This window comes from Pleurodeles waltl, chromosome 12, assembly GCF_031143425.1.
Source record: "Pleurodeles waltl isolate 20211129_DDA chromosome 12, aPleWal1.hap1.20221129, whole genome shotgun sequence".
Taxonomy (NCBI): domain Eukaryota; kingdom Metazoa; phylum Chordata; class Amphibia; order Caudata; family Salamandridae; genus Pleurodeles; species Pleurodeles waltl.
Window position 1 is genome coordinate 635,234,952 of NC_090451.1, and position 12,232 is coordinate 635,247,183.

A 12,232-nucleotide genomic window follows, 5' to 3' on the forward strand; every position below is an offset into this window, starting at 1 on the left:
GACCCCGCACAGTACAACGGGTGTACCCCCGAGACAGATTTGCATGCAACGACAAGTAAGGGACACTATTCCCCAAGTGGAAACCATGACCGAGACGTCAGGACAGTTGGCAAACAGGAAAGACAAGTGGAAGCGAGACTGCAACAAAGACAGGTCCACAATGAGCGGATGTCAAGGAAGAGGAGAGCGTGTACCAAACCTGAGTAGAGGTGACGTGGTACTCATGAAGAATCGACATCCGGGAGGCAAGTTCAAAACAACATTTGAGTCCGGTCTGTGGACGGTCACCCGAGTAAAAGGAACGCTAGTGACCGTGACAAGAGGAAATGACATTGTGACAAGGAACATCTATGTTTCAAGACATATCACGGAGATCACACGGATTGTCAAGGGAGCGGAAATGATAGGAGTCAAGAGAGAGAAGACGAAGAATTCAGGAGACCAAGTCCCTCCACTGAGAACAGGCTAAAGAATAGTCCGATACGTGCCCGGGATGAATTCGGAGATAAAGAAGTTGCACCTACGAGGGTCCCGACACAGATTGAGGAGAATCAGCTTGCAGAGGTGCCTGTGGAGGAAGACGGCCCGGAGGTGATTCAAAGAAGAGGGATGGGCAGGTACCACTTGCGAGCCCGCATATCACCTCCAGAGAGACTGAAGGACTATGTATGTGAGTAGAGTGGACATTTCAATGTATGGGGATCACAGTGGGCAAAAGGTCAGTGAAGATAAATCTTTTTTGTTATTGTTTTTGAACACTATTGAACAAAGCATTGTGATTGTGTGTGCAATGCCTCCCTGTTTTAATGTTAAGTTATTTTATAGTTGAGGAGGAATGTTATGTTTGGGGACCTCCCCAAGTTACCCGGTGGACAGGGGTGTTATTCTGAAAAACAATGTCAGTACTTGTGGGAATGTTCACCTCCCCTGCCACTGGGGGTAGGAATGGTTGAGACCCTGTGACGTGAAAGGAGGAAATAAAGAGGCTGGTTTGGCAAGAGGCGGGCAGTTGGACGCCGGGCGGCCTGTTATACCAAACGCGTGTCCCGTGTGTATTATTGATATCGCGAGCCCCGTTTTAAACGCGCGCGTTGAGGCCGGAGCTTTGCCGTAACTGTACACCGGGAGACGGAACACCTAGCATTGGGTTTCATGCTGCTGGTGCAAACCGTTGTGGCTTTTTCTGTGTAGGATGCTTCCAGAGACTCCTGCGTGGTTGCAAAGGGAGATGGGTTAGCGCTGCCATAGTAAGGTGAAATCTTGATGCTTCATTCCCAAAATAATTATTTTCTCCTATTACTTTTTGGGCTAGGTCATGTGATGCGATGGTGGTTAGTGTCGAATTATGCCATGGGGATGTCCTGGGTTTTACATATGCAACCAAGGTGACCTGGGGTTTGAGATTTGCTAGGGAATGATGTTCTTGAATAGCTTCATCAGTTTACCACGATTTAGGGTGTCATGTGTCCCTAAAGAGGCATACTGGGTGTGCCAGCAGGACTGTGTTGCCCATTTGAATCGTCTGTGGCCTTTCAATGTCAGTAATCCCCTTATTGAGTACTTGACTGTGGTCTTTCTGTACCATTTTAGCTTCAGATGCTTTGAGCTCCTTTAAGTTCCTGTCTTCGTGTTCCGTAAGAGGCACATGCAGTGATATTGATGCCATTTTTGCTTCAGATGCTCTACGCTCTTTTGAGCTCTTGTTTCCCATGTTCCAGTGTGGGCAAGTGTGTTGATGCTGTGTCGCACTTGCTTGTGGTGAGCTTGCTTGTGACACACTGGAGCTCAGTGTTGAGTGTTTACCCACACAAACATTGAACTCACTGTGGCTGTGAATAGTTTCCCCATCAGTTGTTGATAAGCCTGACCGAGCTTGGTTTTCAATTAAAATTGGGACTAAATTTCCCCTTGTGCCCTTTGTCAACAGCTATTCTAGTATCACGTTTCCATCATTTGCGGAGCCTATTGCGCTCTCTGACAAGGTGCTGCATTGGCTCCCTGCCCTTTTGACTTGACTAGAGACCTGCTTGCCCTGGATTGCATTTTCCATGGTTTGGTGTACCAGGTCTTGCTGGCTTCTTACCAGGCCTTGATGTAACGGGCCGTGAGGGCTTATTGCTGGGGTTGCATTAGTCTCTGGCTGCACTGATGCCTGTAGGAGGGCAATAGAGTTGCACATGTTGTGTATTTTCTCTTGGTTGAGGGCTACCGAAGAGGCCAGGTGAGTTGTTGGATTTACAAAGGCCTTCTGTACTTCCTTGATATTTGTCGAGAGTTTTTGGATTACGCCTGCTCCAACAGTGGTTACTTTAGCATAAGTGAGAAGCTTTGCAGGGCAGGTGTCGTGGGTGGAGGGGTCTTAAATTGCTTAATGGAGCATTGTTGATAGATTATTGGGTTATTTCTTTAGCACTGGTTACTTGTTGTGCCCATCTTGTGTTTTTCTTTAGTTCCTCAATGAGACTTCTTGGGAACTGTGGTAATGTACATAGTTTTTCTAGTATGGGTGTACAGTGAGACAAGACAAATGCAGCCTCTGGGTCCCTCTGCACTCTAGAAATTAATTTGATTAGGGTCTCCAATTTAGCGTCTATGCTTAAGATATATGTTGACACTGTGTTTGGCAGGTCAACCTGCAGCTCTAGCTGCGCCGAGTGAAAGTTCACTGATGCCACAGTTGTCTGCAGTATTTCTTGGAGAGTGGACCAGCATTTAGGGCTGCTGCTCATCCTGCCACTCTGAGTTGGTGAATAGATGAGTGCTGTGGGAGCTTGTATATCTGTGGTTTGATGTTAGTCCCCCGACCAAATAGGGCTGAGAAGATAGTATTGCCCTGGGGGTTATGTTTTTTATTCCAGCTGTCACTTGTGTTTCACTTAAGGGCTGGGAGCGAGGGTTTGACGGAGGAGGGGAGTGGGCTAGAATGTCTAGGCAGTTGGTGGGCCCTTTCCCTTCTTGCTGAGTTTTACAGTTTTGTAAGGGAAGGGTTTGCGAGGATGGGGGTCGATGGTAGTTTTTCCACTCTTTGGGCCTGTATCGTTGGGAAGCCAAACATAGACTGAAAGGATGGTTGATGCAGCGGGCTCAGTAGGCCTGCACTTTTGAGGTTGACTTCCGAAGAGTTCATGCTATGAATAAAGACTCTGTTTTCTTCCTCCTCCTCAGAACACTTACCTGTGCTAACTTGGTTGCCAGCGTTGCTGCTTGCCACAGCCTCGGTGGCTAGGATGTCAGCTTTTTTTAAACAAATACAACAGTGGGAGAGGGTAAGCTGCTTGTGGATCTATGAATTTGGATTAGAGATAACCTTAATGTGAATGGACCTGAGTCTGGGTGTTTACCCAGGGTGAGATTTCTCCTTTTTCTCCTTGTTGTCACTGGTGGTGCAGATCTCAGTCTTCCAGATCTCATTGACGGTACCTGTCCCCTATACTTGAGCATCCACTGGATATGCAGAAGAGGCCTGGGCTCTCTTCCCCAAGGTGTAGGGGAGGCCCCGGGAAGCTGCACTGGTACCTAGACCAGCCAACTCCCACATTTCTGGAGCACTTAACTCTAGTGGCACCTGTCTGGAGCACCCAAAAGCGTGCCTGCTACCTCAGTTTTTTAGTTATTTTGTACCAGCTGCAATGGAAGGCAGCGGGAGGGTTAGAAGGTGGACAGTGTGTACTTTGGTCTTGTTTGTGGTTTACTCTTAATTGACCTGGGGGCTGAAGAGTGTAGACTCTAATGCTATTTGTTTGTCTACTTAGGTTAGTCATGTGAGTTGTTCCGCAGTGCTCCCCATTGCTGCCCCCTCCTCACTGCCTTCTGTTCTGCCTCTGCTGTCCTTCTTGTGCCTTTGTGGCTCCTTTATGGCTCTCTGGGATCACAACAGCTGCCACTCTTATGGGCATGTACTCAATCCTTCTCTTGCTCTTACCACTTCACGCTGGGACCAGAGGCTGGGAAACTGGAACTGAAGCCAGGGTTTAATGGTGTAAGTGTGAAGGAGACAGATGGTATATGGAAATGGCAGGCCTCAGCAATCCGCAGCTGTTGTCTAGGCTGTTGCCTAGCATGGAGCAAACCCCCCAGACTGACTTGTTCTACTCTGTTATGGGCTGTTCTGGGTTCTGAGCAGGACTGCGGCTTGAGGATTGGGCTGCGGTGGGAGCTGTTAGGTCTGCAGCACGATACAAGTGCTGCAGACCTGACGGTTTGGGCTTCTCTGAAGCAGGCAGTCCAGGCCGTGGAGCCCACATCACGTGTTTTGGTACAGAAGCAGCAACACATTGCTGCGGCGTAGCTTGCAGGACGCAGTTGTGATAGAGCCATAAGGCCCACACCACTTGTCTCATCACCCCCTGCACTGTGCAGGATGGTTCGTCCTTGGTTTAAGCTTCTCTGAAGCAGGTGATCCGGGACAGGCTGGGCTGTGGAGTCCACACCATGCGGTGCAGTGCAGCAGCGGCGACACACTGCAGAAGCAGGGCATGGTCATGTGGCTCTGTAGTCACAGCGAGGCTCGCACAATACACTTTTCAAAATCCTCTAACTTGGCGGTCAGAGAAAGAAAAGTAAACACCAGTCTCCAGGGTAAAATTATCAGCAGTTTGCCTGAAGACATAGCTGACATTTACCTCTGTCTTTGAAAGCACGGCAAATGTAACAATATATGCACAAGATTTTAAGGCATATTTATTTGTTACTCAATTTCAGAATGAACAGAACACCAGTTCTTTGCCCAGTAGGGCCTAAAAATAGTTTACCCTGACAAAATCTGACTCGTCGTAACAAGCGTGCGAGTGGAATTCTCGAGACATGTTTGATCAAATCCTATAGGGCAGGACTCTCTCTCACAGTCTTTTTCGACTGGAACGACTGGCAGGCTTTACAGTCTTCTTCCCTATGATTTGGAGACAAACAGAGGTTACAGACCTAATTTTGATTGGTCCAAGCGAATGTGGAGTAACACTTCAGACAGAAACAGAAAGGCGTACGTTCCATCAGGCTTTCATTCTCCAAGGTGTAGGATGGAGAAAAATGGCCACCCAAAGGGCTTCAACCAGAAGAGTTCGATAAAACACAGACTTCTTAAATCCCGAAATGCGAAGGGCTAAAGAGAAATGCGATTAATAACAATACCAACGTGTGTGTAAAGTGGAGCACATAAGCATTTAAGAAGGTCCTCTGCTGTTTTTCAGTCTTTCTACCTAGAGTCAGCACAAATTGTGGGAGAGAAGAAGGTGTTTTTGCACTGTTTTAACCCCTTCGCTGCCAGGCCTTACCCCCTCAGGTGCCAGGCCTTTTTTTGGCTATTTGGGGCAGGGCGCGCTTAGGCCCTCGTAACTTTTTGTCCACATAAGCTACCCACGTCAAATTTGCGTCCTTTTTTTCCCAACATCCTAGGGATTCTAGAGGTACCCAGACTTTGTGGGTTCCTCTGAGGGAGACCAAGAAATTAGCCAAAATACAGTGAAAATGTCGTTTTTTTTAAAAAAAAATGGAAAAAAGGGCTGTGGTTTTTTCCCTGAAACTGGCATCAACAAAGGGTTTGCCGTGCTAAAATCACCAGCTTCTCAGCTTTCAGGAACAGGCAGACTTGAATCAGAAAAGCCAATTTCTCAACACAGTTTTGGCATTTTACTGGGAGATACCCCATGTTTACGATTTTTGTGCTTTCAGCCTCCTTTCACGTGGTGACAGAAATGGGTGTGAAACCAATGCTGGATCCCAGAAACCTAAACATTTCTGAAAAGTAGACAAAATTCTGAATTACGCAATGGGTAATTTGTGTAGATCCTACAAGCGTTTCCTACAGAAAATAACAACTGAAATAAAGAAATATTGAAATTGAGGTGAAAAAAACTGCCATTTTTCTCTACGTTTTATTCTAACTTTTTCCTGCAATGTCAGATTTTTTTAAAGCAATATACCGTTACGTCTCCTGGACTCTTCTGGTGTGGGGATATATAGGGCTTGTAGGTTCATCAAGAACCCTAGGTACCTAGAGCCAAAAAATTAGCTGCACCTTGCGGTGGGTTTTCATTCTATACCGGGTATACAGCAATTCATTTGCTGAAATATAAAGAGTCAAAAATAGGTATCAAGAAAACCTTTGTATTTCCAAAATGGGCACAAGATAAGGTGTTGAGGAGCAGTGGTTATTTGCACATCTCTGAATTCTGGGGTGCCCAAACTAGCATGTGAATTGCAGGGCATTTCTCAAATACACGTCTTTTTTTACACACTGTCTTATATTTGGAAGGAAAAAATGTGGAGAAAGACAAGGGGCAATAACACTTGATTCGGTATTCTGTGTCCCCCCAAGGCTCCCGATACAAATGGTACCTCACTTGTGTGGGTAGGCCTAGTGCCCGCGACAGGAAATGCTCCAAAACACAAAGTAGACACATCACATTTTCCCAAAGAAAACAGGTGTTTTTTGCAAAGTGCCTACCTGTGGATTTTGTCCTCTAGCTCAGCCGCCACCTAGGGAAACCTACCAAACCTGTGCATTTTTAAAAACTAGAGACCTAGGGGAATCCAAAACGGGGTGACTTGTTGGTCTCTCACCAGGTTCTGTTACCCAGAATCCTTTGCAGACCTCAAAATGTGGCTAAAAAAACACTTTTCCCTCACATTTTGGTGACAGAAATTTCTGGAATCTGAGAGGAGACACAAATTTCCTTCCACCCAGCATTCCCCCAAGTCTCCCGATAAAAATGGTACCTCACTTGTGTGGGTGGGCCAAGTGTTTGTGACAGGGAAGAGACAAAAACACGTTGAAATTGAGGGGGAACCCAAGTGGGTCCAAAAGGGCAGCTTGAAAAAAAACATTTTTAGGCTGACAAGTGCAGCAGCAATGTTATCGGTAAAGATGAGACAATGCTGGGTGGTAGGAATTTTGTGGATTCCTGCAGATTCCGGAAGGTTCCATCACAAAAATGTGGGAAAAATGTTGAAGGTTTGCAGGGCATTTTGAGTAAGGAAATGGTGCAGGGTGCATGTGAAGCACACCACCCTGGAATCAACTAGAGGTTTAGTTTTCAGATGTGTCTAGGTCTTGTGGATTTTTCTACATGGCAGCTTCCCAAAGTAAAAAAGAGTGCAGCCCTCACCATTCCAAGTGGGACACTTTTGAGAGTTACCAAGCTCAAATGTAAAACAAAAAACAAAAATAATCAAATGTCCTCTTGCTTGCCATGGGATAATATGTTTTAGTGTGCGGGGAGAGCTGAATGACTGTTAGCCCCTTCAGTTCGGGTGGTGGCATAACCAGGCCCATACTGGTTGGTAGCCACCACCCCACTATTTTCTTTTATTGTTTTTATTCCCTGGCATCTAGTAGACTTTCTGTCTCCCCAGGGTGTGGATCGGGAGTAATTGTCCAGTCGGCCCACTGGTGGGCAGAACAACTTTGGCCCCATTCATTTGGGGTAGGATGTATGGCCATACCCCCAAACTCTTATTTTGAAAAAAAAAATCTTCCTTGGTCTCTGGTGGGATGGGCCTTCCAAAAATATGCCAATCTGCCCCCAAGGGGGGGCAGTTATGGCCAACAGTAATGTGCCCCCATGGGGAGCGACCCTTGCCCAAGGGGCTGCCCCCCAAAACAAGACACACACACATACCAATCAATAGTGTCTAGAGGTTTCTGCCCCCTTTGGGGGCAGATTAACCTAACAAAAATAGGCCGATCTGCCCCCGGGGGCAGAAATGGCATAATAATAATTCCCCCCCCCCCTCCCCGGAGCGATCCCTTGCCCAATGGGTCGCTCCCCAAACATAAAAAAATAAACAAAACAAAAAATAATCTCTGGTGTCTAGTGGTTTTTTGCCCCCCCCCGGGGGCAGATAGGCCTACTAATTTTAGGCTATTCTGCCCCCAGTGGGGGCAGAAATGGCCTAAAAGTCATTTGCCCCCCTGGGGAGTGGCCCTTGCCCAAGTGGCCACTCCCCTTATGCGCAGGTAAAAAAAAAATAATCCCAAGGGGTCGCTCCCCAAACAAAAAAAAACAATAAATAAAATGGTCCCTGGTGTCTAGTGGATCGCATCGCGATCGGGCAGCAGAAATGCTCAGAGAGACATGAAAGGAGAGGAAAAGCCTTTCCTCTCCTTTCATGCCTCTCTACCCTTTTTTTTTGCATTTCTCCTTCGATCGGGCGCTGGAAGTTGAGCTTCCAGCGCCTGAGGGAAGGCCTCTGATGTCATCAGACGCCACGGGGTGGAAGGGGAAGTGATTCCCCTTCCATCTCTGCCCAGAGGAGGGGGTGCTCGGACGTAACCCCCCAACCCCCTCCCCTCCTCCCCCCCCCCCCAGAGCCATAGCCGGACGAGGTAATCTCGTCTGGGGCACTTAAGGGGTTAATTTGAAATTAAAAATTGGCAAACGTTAATGGTATATTACGTTTAAAAAAAGGGCATTATGTTTTCTTTTAGTTTCCAAATTGTATTAATGACATACATGTTTCACAGCTGGAGAGCCTTTGAAACAGCTTACCAGGCCCATATAACAGGAGAGGTCCCTAGGAAAATGCATGCTCACAGACCCTCTCCCCAAATCCAGGACATTAATTAGTATTTATTAAAACTGTCTGAACGCCAGAACTGAACATGCAAAACTGAGATTGTCCGTGAAGTCTGGGACATCTGGTCACCCTAGTATTATTGTCAAAGATGGAACTTGTTAAAGGAATACACTTATTTGAATTTTGAAGAGAATTTATAAAAGTTTATGTGATTTTTGTTGTGTAATTCAGATAGCAAACATTTCCAGGGCTCAGGTATCGCACTGGCTAGGATGACCAGATATAAAAAACAAAAAAAGGGACATTTCACTAATATAGAAAATGGACAACAATTTTTCATCCTCTAAGGGGCATAGAATGACAGTGTGCATCACCCTAGAACATGGGTCTTCAAATTGGGGGGCGGACAACCCTTGGGGGGGTGGGCTCAAGTGATCCCAGTAGGCGTGCCAGGCTCTGGTCAAAAGAAGCATTATGTTGATAACAGGGCTTGTTCAAGCTGAAAAAAATGAACAGCAGTAAACCGCTCTGTAATGGGCCATCACAAATATGTTTCGTCATTTGTATCCATGGTGGGAGTGTGTTGAAAGGAAAGATGACTCCAAATACTCTTCATCACCCCCCCCCCCACACACACACAAACACACATTTTAATAATTACACTGTGAATACTTTTAGCACATTAGTAAGGCCTGCCTGACCAGAATAGTATGTTTAGTATCATGTATTTGATTGCATTTTTAAAGCAGTTTCTGCAACGTTTAAATATGGCTAGACATATTTAAACATTGCCAATCTAATAGGATAATTGTGAAAAATTTGGAGAGGGAGACCCCAATATTTTTTTGCCATTGGAGGGGGCGCGGCCCTAAAACGTTTGAGGACTACTGCCCTAGAGAAACAGAGGACGCACTGAGGAGATTAAGTGCAATGTTTAAACCCATTATCACACCCGTTAATGGAATTGCTTTCTGAGAACAGCTGCGAGGTAGTCGTGTTTTGGAACATATAAAAACGTGCTTCCCTCGATTTCAGTTCGACCCTCTCTGAATCCTGATTTGCTACTGAAAACAGTGACTGACTTAGCAAATCCGGGTCGTCTGGACACACTCAAACGGGCTGTGCCCAGCCAGACAGTTGGCTCGGCTCCCCCTCCTCTACTTGCCACTTACTCCCTGATCATTTGACGCTCGGAAGAGCACGTGCCCATAAACGCCACTCATCTACTGCGCGTCGTCCCCTTAGGTCACGGTGATGCTCCTGTGACGTAAGTACAGAGCTGCGGACGGTGTATTGGCTGGCCGACTCCTTAACCGGCGCCGAAGTTCGGGTCAACCAGACCCGTTTGAACGACTTATGTACTGGTGAGTAACCGCAACTTCGATGGCGTATTTTGTCAATTTGGAACTTAGTCTGTCTCGACCTCTGCAGCCGAGAGCCACCCGGCTTCTACTTAGAAGACGAGTGCGTCACTTCCTGCGGTTCTTTCCTCTCTCTTTGCTGCCCGGAGGCCGCTCAGGCTTGGTCTGGAGCTCCGCGTCGCCGTTTTTTTTTTCGGTGTGCGGCGACATCTGCCGCTCCCACCTGCTTACACGACTCCTTGTTCACTTCAACCGCCGCCTCAGGCCTACGCTGGGAGCGTGGTAAGTGAGACTACCTTAGGAAGCACGGTCCTCGCCCATCCCCCTCCGTTTCCCTGCGAGTGTGGGGTTGGACTGCCCCTATGTTCCGCACCACGTTAGCCCGCAGAGGCTCTATGGAGTAGACTAAGGCCCTGTAACAGTTAATCAAAATGTATTGTTAAGATCGAGGCATATAGACCACCATTTGCGAATTAAGCGCTTTCATTTGTAAAAAGGATTTCGTGTTTATTGGGTCACCGTGGAACTTTGGCATTTGCTTCATCTGTAACGGAAATGGTAACGCAGAAAATGCTTACATTGAGCAGAACATTACTAATGTGGCACTTTCGCCTATTGACTTTGTGTAGATTTGAAAAAAGGTTATAGGAGACATCTCTCTCTCATTCAATAAACGCATAATATGCGCACTGCTGTTATTTTAGGAGGTACGCCCTCTTGCATTTAGCCTTGGGATTCATTCGCAGTATAAGGCGTCCGCGTCCTTCTGGTATCACGGAACGTGTAGCCTGGGCATTACTAGTTTACGTAATACATTAGACGTTCACTTTCAGTATGTAGATCGTGCAGCGTGAATAAGTTGTTTGCAAGTGCGGTGGACTGTCTCAACTCACCCCGCTCTGGGAGTTTTGGAACGCAAGATCGTCTACGGTGGAAGCCATTGGCCAAACAAAAGGCAGCTCTCCTTAGGCCTCAGATACAAGTAACTGAACGTTCATGAAAGGAAAAACGTCATAAGATGTGTGAAATTCTTAACTCAAACCGTCCACCATAAAGTAACTAGTATGTCGGGCCCTATTTTATATTTGGCAGATGGAGGGCACATACAATTTGAGTCGCATCTCCCAAACTTGGCAACTGGTGCATGACGTTTTCGCAAGATATCGTCTCAAGTGTACGATTTGTAAGATTAAAATGGCCATAATGAGAGTCTTAATTACAACCCCGATCTACAAATTCTAATGAACAAATTACATGGTTAATGTTTTGGTCCAACAAGTACAACTTCCGTTTTGTTTACCAACAGGTGTAGGTAGGCAGTTTGACAGGAGAAAAAGAGCAGTCAAGCACCGGCATTTCCATCTCTTGCAAGGCACCCTACCCAAGCTACCAACGGCACCATTACCAGTTGACGGTTGCAATATACAGAATTACCTCCGTCAGCTATCACCAACAGCACCCTGCCTCTTCATACTGTCCAGACTCCATTGCTGTAACAACAGTATTTCGTAAGTACAGCAGATTACCGTCTTTATGGAAACAAGGGACCTGCTACTTGGTGGGTTTGATCCTACAGTGACCTTTGAGGATATACTTGTGAACTCTTCTCGTCGGGCTCATAAATAGTTTACTCATGTCACGGCACCGCCCTCTTGCAGTGCCAATGGTGACTGTGCTCCTCCCAGTAGAGATCGACGTGAAATTGGGGCCCTCTTCTGACTTCACCACCTTGTGTAGCCACTTGCAAATTAATGTTGAGGTCCCTTTCTAACAATCAGTACCGAGTGAGCCTCTAGTATGAAAGTTTGGTCTTGACACAAAATTAGCTCAGGAGCAGGTGTAGCGGAAATTTGTGTAACCCCAAACTTTAAATTCATAATGCCACGTCTGTCTTGCACTCTTCTGAGTGTTACAACGAGCACCTCGAGGTTGATAATTACAACCGTTATTTAAACCACCCACAGTGCCTTCGTTTTGAATGCTATGGATTAAGTCAGGTTAAATTAATGTTTTCAGCTTTTTAGGCGTATGTTGTCAGTTAAGTACAGAATTCTTGTTTTATTTTGAAGTAATCAGTTACTCATTTAAATGCATGCTTATTAGGAATATTGTCAAATTTTTAATTGCAATTTTCACGAGTAATCGCACGCCCTGTTCCCCTATGTTCATTTTTTGATAATACTTTCCCTGCCACCCCTTTTTAAATTGTGAAGGTCAGAGTAAAAATGTATGATAGCTAACAGTATATGGTCTACCCATACTGCCATTGGAGAAAACAGAACTGGATTTGCCATATACACCGCAGTAAGGAATCCGAACCTAATTGTCTGGTACGTTAGGCAGTAATGTGCAGGCAT

The 12,232-nt window shown here is 46.2% G+C and overlaps 1 protein-coding gene across 9 annotated transcripts in view; it reads left to right on the forward strand.

Moving 5' to 3' along the window:
• Window positions 1-9,617: 9,617 nt before the first annotated feature.
• CHTOP (chromatin target of PRMT1) overlaps window positions 9,618-12,232 on the forward strand; it is a 97,928-nt gene continuing 95,313 nt past the window's right edge. For 3 of the 9 annotated variants that reach the window (XM_069218092.1, XM_069218095.1, XM_069218098.1), the window contains exons 1-2: window positions 9,977-10,157; window positions 11,182-11,383. The gene's annotated coding sequence lies outside the window, so the exon portion shown is untranslated. Of the gene's footprint in view, window positions 9,879-9,976; window positions 10,158-11,181; window positions 11,384-12,232 lie in introns of those variants that run through there. The other 6 variants (XM_069218088.1, XM_069218093.1, XM_069218097.1 and 3 more) reach the window with 4 other exon arrangements.